Source organism: Capsicum annuum, chromosome 3, assembly GCF_002878395.1.
Source record: "Capsicum annuum cultivar UCD-10X-F1 chromosome 3, UCD10Xv1.1, whole genome shotgun sequence".
Lineage (NCBI taxonomy): Eukaryota > Viridiplantae > Streptophyta > Magnoliopsida > Solanales > Solanaceae > Capsicum > Capsicum annuum.
In genome coordinates, this window is record NC_061113.1 from 164,116,209 (window position 1) to 164,129,503 (window position 13,295).

Consider the following 13,295-nt stretch of genomic DNA (forward strand, 5'->3'; position numbering starts at 1 on the left):
GTTAAAATATTTTATTTGCTTAATTATTGAAATTTCTACAAATTATACTATTGCATTTCATGACAATTTTTGCCACTCCTGGCAAATCATTAGGCATTAGAAAAAAGGGCGGTTATGTAAGTATTTGCAATCGAGTTTCACTATAAAACCTTGATCTTATTTGAAACTCTAAGTGAAGTAGTTGATTCGAGTCACTTGATATTTTACCCCCCCAAAAGTGCATTTCGGGTTCCCCGATCAATTTGAACAAATAACTCTAGTCAACTAGGATAAAGCGAAACCAAATCCCGATGATTAAGAATTATCCAAGGACATATTAGTATCCCATGAGATATTAAGTCTATTAGAAAACTGTCAAATATGTCAAACAAGTTCACGATCTATCAATACTACATTCAACTATGTGCTATTAAAAAAATGTGTATTGTAATCAAACTATTGTGCCAGGGGTGGGGCCTAACAATTTGTACTTTTGTTGGTTGTCGTGGTTCTTAAATTTTAGCATGGTCTTGGAGGTATTAATATAACTCCACATGTGGTACCAATCATGGAAATTTGGTGCACAATCGGACGCTGAAGTTATATATAGGTCACTGGCCAAACTTAATGGAAATGAAAGAATGGCCAAAACTCATCAAAGTTTAGATAGGGTATTGGAATAGAGAAATAATGGTGTTTCATTTTGGAACCATGAAGATCACTCCAACTATCGATGAAAATAGGAATTTGTCACGACCCAATTTATGGGTCATGATAGCACCTATTTTATCCCATCAATAGGTAAGTCAAATGTAACATCTCACACTTATTAAAATGCTAGGTCTATTTAAGGGCAATTTCGTCCATTTCTTTTATTACTGTTATTTTTTAAAAATTTTTCCTCTTACCCCAAGTGATTAAAAACCCTCTTAAATTCATCAGTTTCCATATTTTCTATCTGTAGGGCATTATTTTTTATCCAACAGATTAAGTCTTCCACTTTTTCCATCAGTTTTCTATACGTTAGAAACCCTTTTGTTTCCCTCATCTTATATGTTAAAATCTCTTGCTTCTCCATCACTTTTACATAATTAAATATTTTCTTTCTCTTCAAAAAAGAGGTTGATCTCAAGAATCTAAGGGAATTGGTTCAAGAAAACAAGTCTAATCCTTCTCCAGATCTCTAGATCTTCAAACGCTTTGAGGTATGTAGAACTATTTTTCTGCATCTGCAAGTTCTATTGTTTCTCATAGTTAAAATTACTCTTAATACGTCTAGATTTTTTAATTAAGTTATCAGGGAAATCATGAGTTTCTTTATCTTCAAGAATATCCTCATGGTATCATCTATAATCTCCATAATCTTAAGCTATGCTAAAAGTGGCATGAACACATCTATAATCTCATTCTTCATAAAGTTATAAGAATCTAGATCTTATGAACCATGACAACATGTATTATGATACTACTTTCCATGAGTCTCCAATAACATTAATGAATGATGTAACTTGTCAAGTATGAGCCTAAAATGGCTAATTCAGAATTCATGAGCCTAAAGTGGCTAACTCGAGACGTGCCTAAAACAGCTAACTTATGAATACTAGTCAAGAACGACTAAAAATAGAACTTTATGAGCCTAATAAATCTAACCTTTGAATATGAATTCATAAAGATAACATCATGAGCATAAGGGAGTTAGTTAGCTGACCGTGAAGACATAGGTTCAAATGACAAATGCCTGAAACTATGTTTGCCGACATAGGATAGAGATCATTCCGCAAGTCGAATGACTCTTTTTTTATCATGTATCCCGAAAAGGGGATAACCATAGATACTTGCTAGCAAATTATGTCATGTTACATCCTGTGCCCGGTAAGATATAAGACAGCTTAGTTGATCGGGCAGAGATCAAACTCCATGTGCTTACATGATGGTTTATGACGGTTCACTACTTTCTCCCACAAATAATCAAAGGAATTTAAATCTACTTTACTTGATCAATTGTAAATTTACTTTAAATTATTGTTCCTTTCCAGATGTCTTCACTTATATTTGAATTTTATTGTTGCTTCTAATCTTTCGTTGTACTACCCTTTTGCAATGGTTTTACATATTAACATATTCCATGTATTGACCGTCTTTGGCACTACATCATTTTATGATATAGGTTCTGGCTCTCAAGTCTATGGTCAGGCGCCTTATTAGGATTCCTAACTTCTGCTATTGGTGAGCCTCTTTCCTATCAGGAGGCTGGATAAGATATGATGATTTTTTTGTAGTTTCTTTCCTTTCACCTTTAACAAATCTTATTTCAATCTCATATTATTTCAGTATACTCTTTTATGTTGGTTGTATTCTCATGTGTTATGATAGAACGTTTGCTCGTACTAGCAATAGTATCGGGTGTGTTTCATGTCTTAGGCCTCGGCTCGGGGTGTGACAAACTTGGTATCAAAGCCTAGAGTTCAAGTGTCCTGGGGTGTCTGTGAAGCTGTGTCTAGTAATTTCCTTATTTTAGGTGTGAAACATGCCACACTTATGATTCGGAGTCTGCAGGGCATTTAAGAAATATTTCTATTATTTCATTTTCTAGATTGTGCAATAGAGTTACCTTAAGTGTCTTATGTATATTCGTGTGTTGCTGTAATTCCTCTTACTATGCCTCACCTTTGAGGTGGTACAAGCATTAAACGTCAGATTCCTAACGATGTAGTTCTCTCAAATAGATCCAACAAAAAAAATAAATAAGAGACTACACAAGATATTAAGCAGAGACCATTAGTGAGTTTAAGCCCATTGATTCATAAGAATGCACACTTGTTTATTTTAATCGTGTGTCTGTGCCAAACTAAGATGTACTGTCAGATTTTCTTTATTATTTTTAAAACCTTATTATAAATGACACCTTTAGTAAGAAGTTATGTATTTCAGTGCTTGAATATTATTATCACCTGAGAGATGGTGTGATTTGGCGGTTGTAAGTCATAAGTAGTAGATTGTATTCTAGAGCCAGGAATATGAAGTTAGAAGTTTAGTGGCCTAAAGGTGGAGATGGTAAATTGATTGAATTATGTAGCTGGAGTAATTTATCCATTAATAGAGTGATGAGGTGAAATGTATTTAGGTGTTGGTCAAGGTGTAATAAGTTTGGTGTAAATTTGATGGTTGCACTTAGAGCAAGGATTTTCTGGAGACGATGATTTAGAAGTATAACTTAAGTCATGGTGTTGGTAAGGATTAAGTATAGGTTGTGGAAAAGAAGACAGAGTGGTCATGAATCGACAAACTTGGTATCATCCTTTGTATTTTAAGATAGTACCCCAATTGCTTTTGTAGAGCATGATTGTAGTTTAGGTAGAGTATTGGATAAGTAGTAGCAGTGTGGAAAGGAGAATATGCAGATAGATTACTATTAGATAGGTTCTGAGATTAACTTAAAATTTTACTATTTTATCATGAGCCCTCAGTGCACGAGCGTTTCTTGATTTTCTTCGGTAGCGGTAATTCTAAGTACTATAAGTAGACGAGTGTTGCCATCTATGTTTAGTACTAGACCATAAACTTGAACTTAGATGATCATCATGGTATGAAAGTTATAGTTTTAGTTAGGATTTGACATACTGGACTTGACATGGCCTATGCGAGAAATTAAGTTGTTAACAAGTGAGAAGTACGAAAGTATAAGTGTGATATATGTGGGCTCTAGATGAATAAATGAATGGAGGCTAAAACATTTGATAAAGAGGAAATCTTAGGAGTTATAAGGAAAGACGTGTTCTCCAGAAGAGATATATCTTAAGCTTCTAAGTATGGTGTGTTCCTAGTTTATTATTCTAGATATTGCAGAAAGTGTGAAGCTTCAGGTTTATGTGAACCCTAGATAAAATAGTGGATTTTGGCCAAGTCATTAGATAGAGAAGAACCTTAGTATTTTTAAGAAAAAGTGTACTTTAGATAGTGTTTTATTATATGAGATTCTAAGTTTATAAGTTTTATGTATGCCTAGTTAGTACCATTGAGTTGCGAAGGGTAAAGAAGGCTAATTATGTATCACATGGAGTTCTTGAGAGTTGATTTTAGGGGATTATAGGTAGAATATGTTGAGCTTCTTAGTATAATGTTAATCTCCCTTGAATTGGGTGCACATCAATGCATAAGTGTGATGTCAGTAGATTAATAAGAGAGGGTCAATTTTTTATGCTTTAGAGGAAGTAGTTATGTATATCAGTAGGAGCATAAATTATAGAATAATGACCATAGATGCAAGAGAAATCTATGGAAAATATTTTAGAAAGAAGTCTTAAAAATGGTTTGGTGTTTACAAATGTAGTCTAACTCAGAGAGTTTAAGCATTATTGTTTATAGTGATACCCCGATAATGTAGAGTATTGCACTTATAGTTCAATTTAGAGGATAGGTTCATAGACCTATGCTAATGACCTTTAAGCTAAGAGGGAGATTTTGAGGTGTTGAACCAATGCAAGTCTTGATTTTCATATAGTGAGAGTTCCAAAAAAAAGAAGGAAAACCTATGAGGATACATCGATCCATTCGTACCTTTACATATTCAGTCACCATATCACTCTAGCACTATCTTGCGTACAAGTGACATGCCCAAGGTTCATACACTTCATACAAATTCATTTCATGCCTATGTCTAATGTCCAAATTCTCTATGCAAACTTATGTCCATTATCTGTTCCTTGAATTGGAAGCAATAACTTCATACAACAATCTTAATTTTACTATAACATTTAGGAATCTAGGTTCTATGTTGTGATTCTCATGATCCATGAACTCATGTCTTACGTTGTAACACCCCGTAAAATTGTCCATTCGTTAGCTCATGGTAATATGCTCTTAGAGTTAAATGACTAAAATAGTGTCAAAGTGAATTAGCCTCATTTTTGGCTTCCAAAATAAGTAAAGTTTAAACCATATATAATTTTCCTAATTTTGACTTTTTATCATGTGGAAAATTGAATGAGCTTTCCGTCGATATAAGATTTGCCCAAATACGATACTCGGGCTAGAAGTTATGGCTAATTTAAGTCCTAATCGTAAAACACCATCATTTTGGTGCTTGGCACATCGCAGAGTGGGCCTATTTAGCGATTGTCAAATTCCAGTAGCATAGCACAATTGTGGCGCATCGCGCTGAAGTTTCAGGTCCCAACCAGTGGGACAACGTGATGGCTCCTCATCGCGGTGACCTTAAAAATCCCATTCGTCAATTTCCAGTGAGCCACCATGATCGTGGCACCTCGCGTGGTCCATAAAATTGGGCTCCCAGTTATATTTTTTATTCCATCACATTAAGGGTATATTGAGTATTTTTCATCCCTCTTATTAGCTTAAACACGTGATTTTAATACCAAAGGACCTCATTATTTATATTTTCATCAGAAACCATCAAGAACACTCCTTAGGGATTCAAACAAGAAAACCCAAACAACTCAAGATTCAACCGTGGGTTTTAGAAATTGATTGAAGATTTGGAATCCCCAAGCCATGGGCATCAAGAATCATCCTTTAATTTCCTAAATAGAGGTACATGGGGTTTATCCTAAAAACTACATGGGCTTATCAATACTAGAACATGATTTAAAGATTATCAAGCATGAATTTTAAAAGGGTTTTTGGAACTTATGATTTAAATTTCCCATCTTGGGTGTGTTGACGATATTATTGTTTTGGTCTTTAGGACTTTCCCCCTTAAATTGATGTAAACTTATATGAATATGTATGATGTTAAAGATTTGATTGAGAGCATTATTATTGAAGCTCCTCTCTTTGATGATTTAGAGTTGATGAACTTGTTGGGAATGATTTGAGATGCTTGTTTAATATTTTGAAGGGGATCTTTTCAATATGTAAGTATTTAACATGATTTTTATAATGATGAGAGGGAGTTTCTTGTTATGATTTTGTCCTTGTCTTAAAAAGAAAGAATTGCATATGAGTAATATCTTTGACATAACCACCTTGTGTATTTGAAATGGTGAAAAAGAGTTTCTTGCATATGTTTAAATGAGCTTTAAGAAAAGAGTTTCTTGAAATGATTTATTGATATAGTGGTCCCAGATTCACGTTTTGAAACAGAGATTATTATATGCTAATAATGGATCAGAGATGTGACTTGTAAGTCAATGGTATGACGATACCATATAAATGTATGCCATAATAGAGTTAGAGTTTTTCGAGTATGTTTTTCAGAGAATGCATGTCTTAAAGAGTTAAAAATAGGCATAAAGAGAGTTAGGTAGTTTACTAAAGAGGGCTAGAGTTCAAGTAACTCTTATCCTAAAACTGTGATTTGTCGATTCGATTATATTATTTTTATACTGGCGATGGTCGTGTGGCGTATAGAGTTAGAGACTCCAACCCTTGCGGCACACTTGGGTTGGAGGCTTCCCCTCCGAGTCAATGACGAATTTCATATGGACCATGGAATTTTAGAGTTGTAGGGTATACCACCTAGCGCATAAGTAAAAAAAAGAATGTCTCAGAGTTCAGATGATTTTCTTTCAGAGTCTTTCAGAAATGCCCATGAGATTTCTTACTATATAATATGTTTATGAACTATTTTTAAATTCCTCTCATCTATGTTGAATATAAATTATTATTTTGGATTTTCTTTGCGTACCAGTACATCTGCATTGAACCCTTACCTCCCAGGTTCGGAGGCTCAGTCTAAGGGTTCGGCTAATTAGTAGAGTATCCTAGAGAGAAGTGATTTGTGTAGTGGTGAGCCATTTTTTTTCCAGAAGGCTTGTTATTTCTGATTATGTTTATCCATTGTTTTGGTCTACTGGGGGCCTTGTCCCAGCTTTCAGATAGCTGTCAGATTTTCATGTAGTAGAGATTTTGCAGACTATTCCAGATGTCGTTTAGTTGAGTTCGGATTTAATTCCTTATTGTTAAACTAAATCCAGAGTATGACCATGTTTCCATATCAGATTATATTTCCACATCTCCTTTTATTATGTAAATGTTATTCATGATTACCAGATAGAGTAGGACGCCCAGGCCTTCATGGTTCGGGATGTTATCACGGCCAGGCCCTAGTTCGGGTCGTGACAAACTTGGTATCAGAGCATGGTTCATGGTCCCAGGGTGTTTGTGAAATTGCGTCGGGTAGAATCTTATTTATGGGTGTGTAGTGCGCCACACTTATAAGAAAGAGGCTACTAGGCGTTTAGGAATGTTTCCCGTCTTTGTAATTTAGTTCGTGCTTTAGAGTCTAATTTATCCTCTAATCCGTGATCTCTTGCATTTCAAAAAAAGAATCATGCCTCCCCGTCATACTATCGATCAGAATGCTCAGACAGATGAGGTCCATCCTATGGGACCCAAAATAGAGCTTAGACTTCGAAGATTGATACTACTCCGGGAGTCCCACTTACTCAGACCAGCCCACCTAGGGGACCCAGAGCTCCCCGGATGGGAACTAACTTCACTCAGCCTCATGAGAGAGAAGTATCTATGCAAAATTCAGATAGTCCATTCACATGCTTGCGTAGTTGGTAGCCACACAGACTCAACGGTCGGAAGATATTGGGTCTACATCTGTTACATCTGAGGCTACAAGAGTAGGCCAGTTCATGAGGATGAACCCGCACAAGTTTACTGGTAACAATGTAGAAGAGGCTCTATAGGAGTTTATAGACGAGATGGAGAAGATATTTAAGGTCATGCATGTAGATGAGGTAAATGGGGTTGAGCTAGCAGTTTAGTAACTTAAGGATGTAGCGAACCAATGGTATAACGAGTGGGAAGATTCAAAGAGTGAGCATGCCGAGCCCACAGTTTGGGCCGAGTTCATGGAAGCCTTTCTCAATCGGTTCTTTCCTCTCAAGTTGAGGGAGGCCAAAGCCGAAGAGTTTATGAATCTAAAGAAGGGAAAGATGAGTGTCCAGGAGTACACTTTGAAGTTCAACCAAATTGCCCATTATGCTCTAGAGATGACTAGTAATATGAGAGTCCGAATGAGAAAATTTGCATTCGGCCTTTCAGATGACTTAGTGCTTGAATGTCAGGGAGAAATGTTAAACAGGGACATGGATTTTTCTAGATTGTCAGTACACATGCAATAGTTGAGGAAAAGAAAAAGAAGATCGTTGAATCTAGAGAGAAGGACAGATAGGCAAAGAGAGCCAAAATAGCAGACCAGAGCTACAGTCAGCAGTAGAGTGGGAGTTAGGGTAACAAATGGTAGAAGAAAAAGAATTAGGGTAATGCACAGTCTGTAGCCAGTGCCCCGGTGACCAGACCATCAGCCAGATAGAGCACTCAAGATTTTTAATATAGGCAGGGGCCAAGGATGCAGGGTTTACAATCTCAAGAAAGTGTAGCTCAGACCTCTCAGACATACCCGTGCTGTGAGAAATGCGGGAGGAATCATCCAGGGAGATGTCAGTTTGGCACTATGGTGTGTTATTCGTGCGACCATCCAGGCCATATCCAGAGAGAATGTCCGGTAGCAAAGGGTAATGCTGGTGGAGCCAAGTCACAGGCTAATTGTTCTGCACCACCACCACCTTAGAAGGGTGCCACTTCAGTTGCCGAAAATAATCGTAACTGGTTGTATGCCTTAACCAACCACTAAGAGGCAGAGGCCTCACCGGATGTAGTTAATGGTACATTTCAAATCTTTTCCCATGATATTTATGTGTTAATTGATCCCGGGTCTACCCTGTCATATGTGACCCCTTATGTGGCTGTTGGTTTTGGGTTTGAACCCCATGTGATTTCTGAGCCTTTTTCTGTTTCCACTCCGATAGAGGATTCTGTGGTGGCTAGGAGGGAGTATAGAAATTATGTGGTGACTGTTTGTGGCCGGGATACAATGGCAGACCTTATAGGCCTAGACATGCTTGATTTTGATGCTATTCTAGGGATGGAATGACTTCATTCATGTTATACCACATTAAATTATAGAACCCGAAGAGTCATCTTTTCTTTTCCAAATAAACCGGTGATAGAATGGGAGGGGCATTCTTTAGTGCCTAGAGGGAACTTTATATCTTATCTTAGAGCCTGTAAACCTATTTCCAAAAGTTGTTTGTACCTTCTTATTCGGGTTAAAAATTCTAATATCAAAAGTCCTTCCTTTCCGTTTGTCCTGGTAGTAAATGAGTTCCCAGAAGTCTTTCTAGATGATCTCTCGGGAATACCACCTGATAGGGAGATAGATTTTGGCATTGATTTATTGCCTGATACTCATCCTATCTCTATTCCACCATATAGAATGGCTCCAACAGAGTTGAAAGAGTTGAAAAAGCAACTATTAGATCTTTTAGATAAAGGTTTTATCCATCCTAGTGTTTCTCCCTAGGGTGCACCTGTACTCTTTTTGCAAAAGAAAGATGGTTCCCTTCGTATTTTCATAGATTACCATCAGTTGAAGAAGGTCATAATTAAAAATAAATATCCTCTTCCTAGGATTGATGATCTTTTTGACTAGCTTCAGGGTGATAAATATTTTTCAAAGATAGACCTTTGTTCGGGATATCATCAGTTAAAGGTTAGGGAGTCAGATATTCCCAAAATAGCTTTTTGGACCAGATACGGTCATTATGAATTCTTAGTCATGTCCTTCGGGTTGACTAACTCCCCTACATCCTTCATGGATCTTATGAACAGGGTGTTCCATCAGTTTCTAGATCTATTTTTTATAGTTTTCATTGATGATATTCTGATTTATTCCAAGAGTAAGGAGGACCATACCAATCACCTCTGAATCATCCTTCAGACTCTGAAAGATCATGAGTTGTATGCAAAATTTCTAAGTGTGAATTCTGGCTTAATGCTATTGCTTTCTTGGGGCATATCATGTCTAGTTATGGGATTAAGATTGTTCCCCAGAAGATTGAAGTAGTGAGAAAATGGCCAGAACTATGACTCCAACTGATATTTGGAGCTTCTTGGGTTTGGCAGGGTATTACAAAAAATTTATAGAGAGTTTTTCGTCCATAGCTACACTACTTACTAAGTTGACTCAAAAAAAGGTGAAGTTCGTGTGGTCTGACTCCTGTGAGAATAGTTTTAAGAAGTTAAATGATAGGTTAACAACTGCTCCTATTTTGACTCTTTCGAAAGGTGCAAAAGGGTTTGTTGTGTACTATGATGCATCCCGTGTGGGACTTGGGTGTGTACTTATGCAGCACAGTAAGGTGGTGGCTTATGCATCCAGGCAGTTGAAGGTGCATGAGCGAAATTACCCCACCCATGGCTTGGAGTTAGCCACTGTGGTGTTTGTGCTTAAAATCTGGCGGCATTATCTTTATGGGGTCTATGTTGATGTTTTCACTGACCATAAGAGTTTACAGTATGTTTTATCGCAAAAAGAATTGAACCTCAGGCAATGGCGTTGGATGGAATAGCTAAAGTATTATGACATGAGCCTCCACTATCATCCTGGCAATGCAAATGTGGTAGCCGATGCCCTTAATAGGTTGTCTATAGGTAGTTTTTCTCATGTTGAAGAAGGGAAAAGAGAGATGGTGAAGGATATTCACCGACTAGCAAATCTTGGAGTGCAACTCTTAGATTCAGAAGATGGAGGGGCAGTTGTTCATGAGATAGCTTAATCATCCCTTCGTGTAAAAGTTAAAGAGAAGCAGATCGAAGATCCCGTATTGATGCAGATCAAGAAAGATGTGGGTCAACAGAAAGTGATGTCCTTTAAAATTGGTGGTGATGGTATTTTGAGATATCACGGTAGATTATATGTGCCAGATATAGATGGTCTGTGGAAGAGAATCCTTGATGAAGCTCACACTTCGAGGTATGTTGTTAACCCATGCTCTACCAAGATGTATCATATATGAAAACCATTTATTGGTGGAATAATATGAAGCGCTATGTGGCTAACTTTGTCGCCAAGTATTTGAACTGTCAACAAGTTAAGGTAGAACATATGAGGCCTGGTGGTACTTCCCAAGAGATTGCCTTGCCTTATCGAAATGGGAAATGATCAATATGGATTTCATTACGGGACTTTCGAGGTCCCAAACCAGTATGATTCTATTTGGGTGATTGTTGACAGGCTGACCAAGTTAACATATTTTTTGCCTATGAGGACCAACTATTCGGGAGATGATTATGCCAAGCTTTACATTGAAGAGATAATCCATTTGCATGGGGAACCTGTATCCATCATATCTGACAGAGGTACGCAAATCTCTTCACAGTTTTGGAGGTCTTTTCAGAGGGGTTTAGGTACCCAAGTGAACCTGAGTACTGCTTTCCACCCTCAGACTGATGGGCAAGCTGAGTGCACCATTCAGACCCTTGAGGATATATTAAGCGCTTGTGTAATTGACTTTAAAGGTAGCCGGGTAGATCACTTGCTGTTAATAGAGTTCGCTTATAATGAAAGCTACCATGCTAGTATTAAGATAGCTCTGTTTGAACCTTTGTATGGGAGAAGATATAGATCACCGGTAGGGTGGTATGAAGTGGGTAAGACTCTATTGTTTGGGCTTGATCTTGTTTATCAGGCGATGGAGGACGTGAAAATTATTAGAGAACGACTTAAAATAGCCAGAGTAGACAAAAATCCTACACCAATGTTAGGAGAAGAGACTTAGAGTTTGAGGTGATTGGGTATTCCTCAAAGTCTCCCCTATGAAGGGAGTTATGCGATTTGGGAAGAAAGGTAAGATGAGTCCTTGCTATATAGGGCCATACCAGATTTTGAGAAGGATAGGTGGAGTTGCGTACGAGTTAGAGTTGCTTGCAAGTTTGGGTTCTGTTCATCCGGTATTTCACATATCCATGTTGAAGAAATGTATTAGAGACCATTCATTAGTGTTGCCTATAGAGGCGATCAAAGTGACAGACTCCTTATCCTATGAAGAAGAGCCCGTGGCAGTATTGGATTGCCATGTTAGGAAATTGAGGAGCAAAGAAATAGCCTCGGTCAAAGTGTTGTGGAAAAATTAGAAAGTTGAAGAATCAACTTGGGAGTCAAAAAATGACATGAGAGATAGATACCCAGACTTATTTAATTCGGTGAATGACGAAATGGAAGGTACAATCCTTGTCTTATTCTTTTATAGCCTTAGTGTACCGTAAATGGTGCTTGTTTGTGTTCCGTGTCATCATTCGGGGACGAATGATCCCAAAGAGGGGATAATGTAACACCCCGCAAAATTATCCATGCATTAGCTCGTGGTAGTATGCTCTTAGAGTTAAATGACTAAAATAGTGTCAAAGTGAATTAGCCTCATTTTTGGCTTCCAAAATAAGTAAAGTTTAAACCATATATAATTTTCCTAATTTTCACTTTTTATCATGTGGAAAATTGAATGAGCTCTCTGTCGATATAAGATTCGCCCAAATCCGATACCCGGGCAAGAAGTTATGGCTAATTTAAGTCCTAATTGTAAAACACCGTCATTTTGGTGCTTGGCGCATCACGGAGTGGGCCTATTTAACAATTGTAAATTCCAGTAGTATAGCGCGATTGTGGCACGTTGCACTGAAGTTCCAGGTCCCAACCAGTGATACAACGCGATGGCTCTGCGTTGCGGTGACCTTAAAAGTCCTATTCATTAATTTCTTGTGAGCCACCGCGATCGTGGTGCATCGTGGTGGTCCATAAAATTGGGCTCCAAGATATATTTTTTATTCCATCTCATTAAGGGTATATTGGGTATTTTCATCTCTCTTATCATCTTAAACACTGGATTTTTATCCCAAATGACCTCATTATTAATATTTTCATCAGAAACCATCAAGAACACTTCTTAGGGTTTCTAACAAGAAAACCCAAACAACTCAAGATTCAACCGTGGATTTTAGAAATCGATTGAAGATTTGGAATCCTCAAGCCGTGGGTATCAAGAATCATCCTTTAATTTCCTAAATAGAGGTACGTGGGTTTTATCCTAAAAACTACATGGGCTTATCAACACTAGAACATGGTTTAAAGATTATCAAGCATGAATTTTAAAAGGGTTTTGAAGCTTATGATTTAAATTTCGCATCTTGGGTGTGTTGATGATATTATTGTTTTGGTCTTTAGGCCTTTCCCTCTTATATTGATTTAAACTTACATGAATATGTATGATGTCGAATATATGATTAAGAGCATTATTATTGAAACCCCTCTCTTTGATGATTTAGAGTTGATGAACTTGTTGGGAATGATTTGAGATGCTTTTTTAATGTTTTCAAGGGGATCTTTTTAATATGTAAGTATTTAACATGATTTTTATGATGATGAGAGGGAGTTTCTTGTTATGATTTCGTCCTTGTCTTAAAAAGAAAGAATTGCATATGAGTGATATCTTTGACATAACCACCTT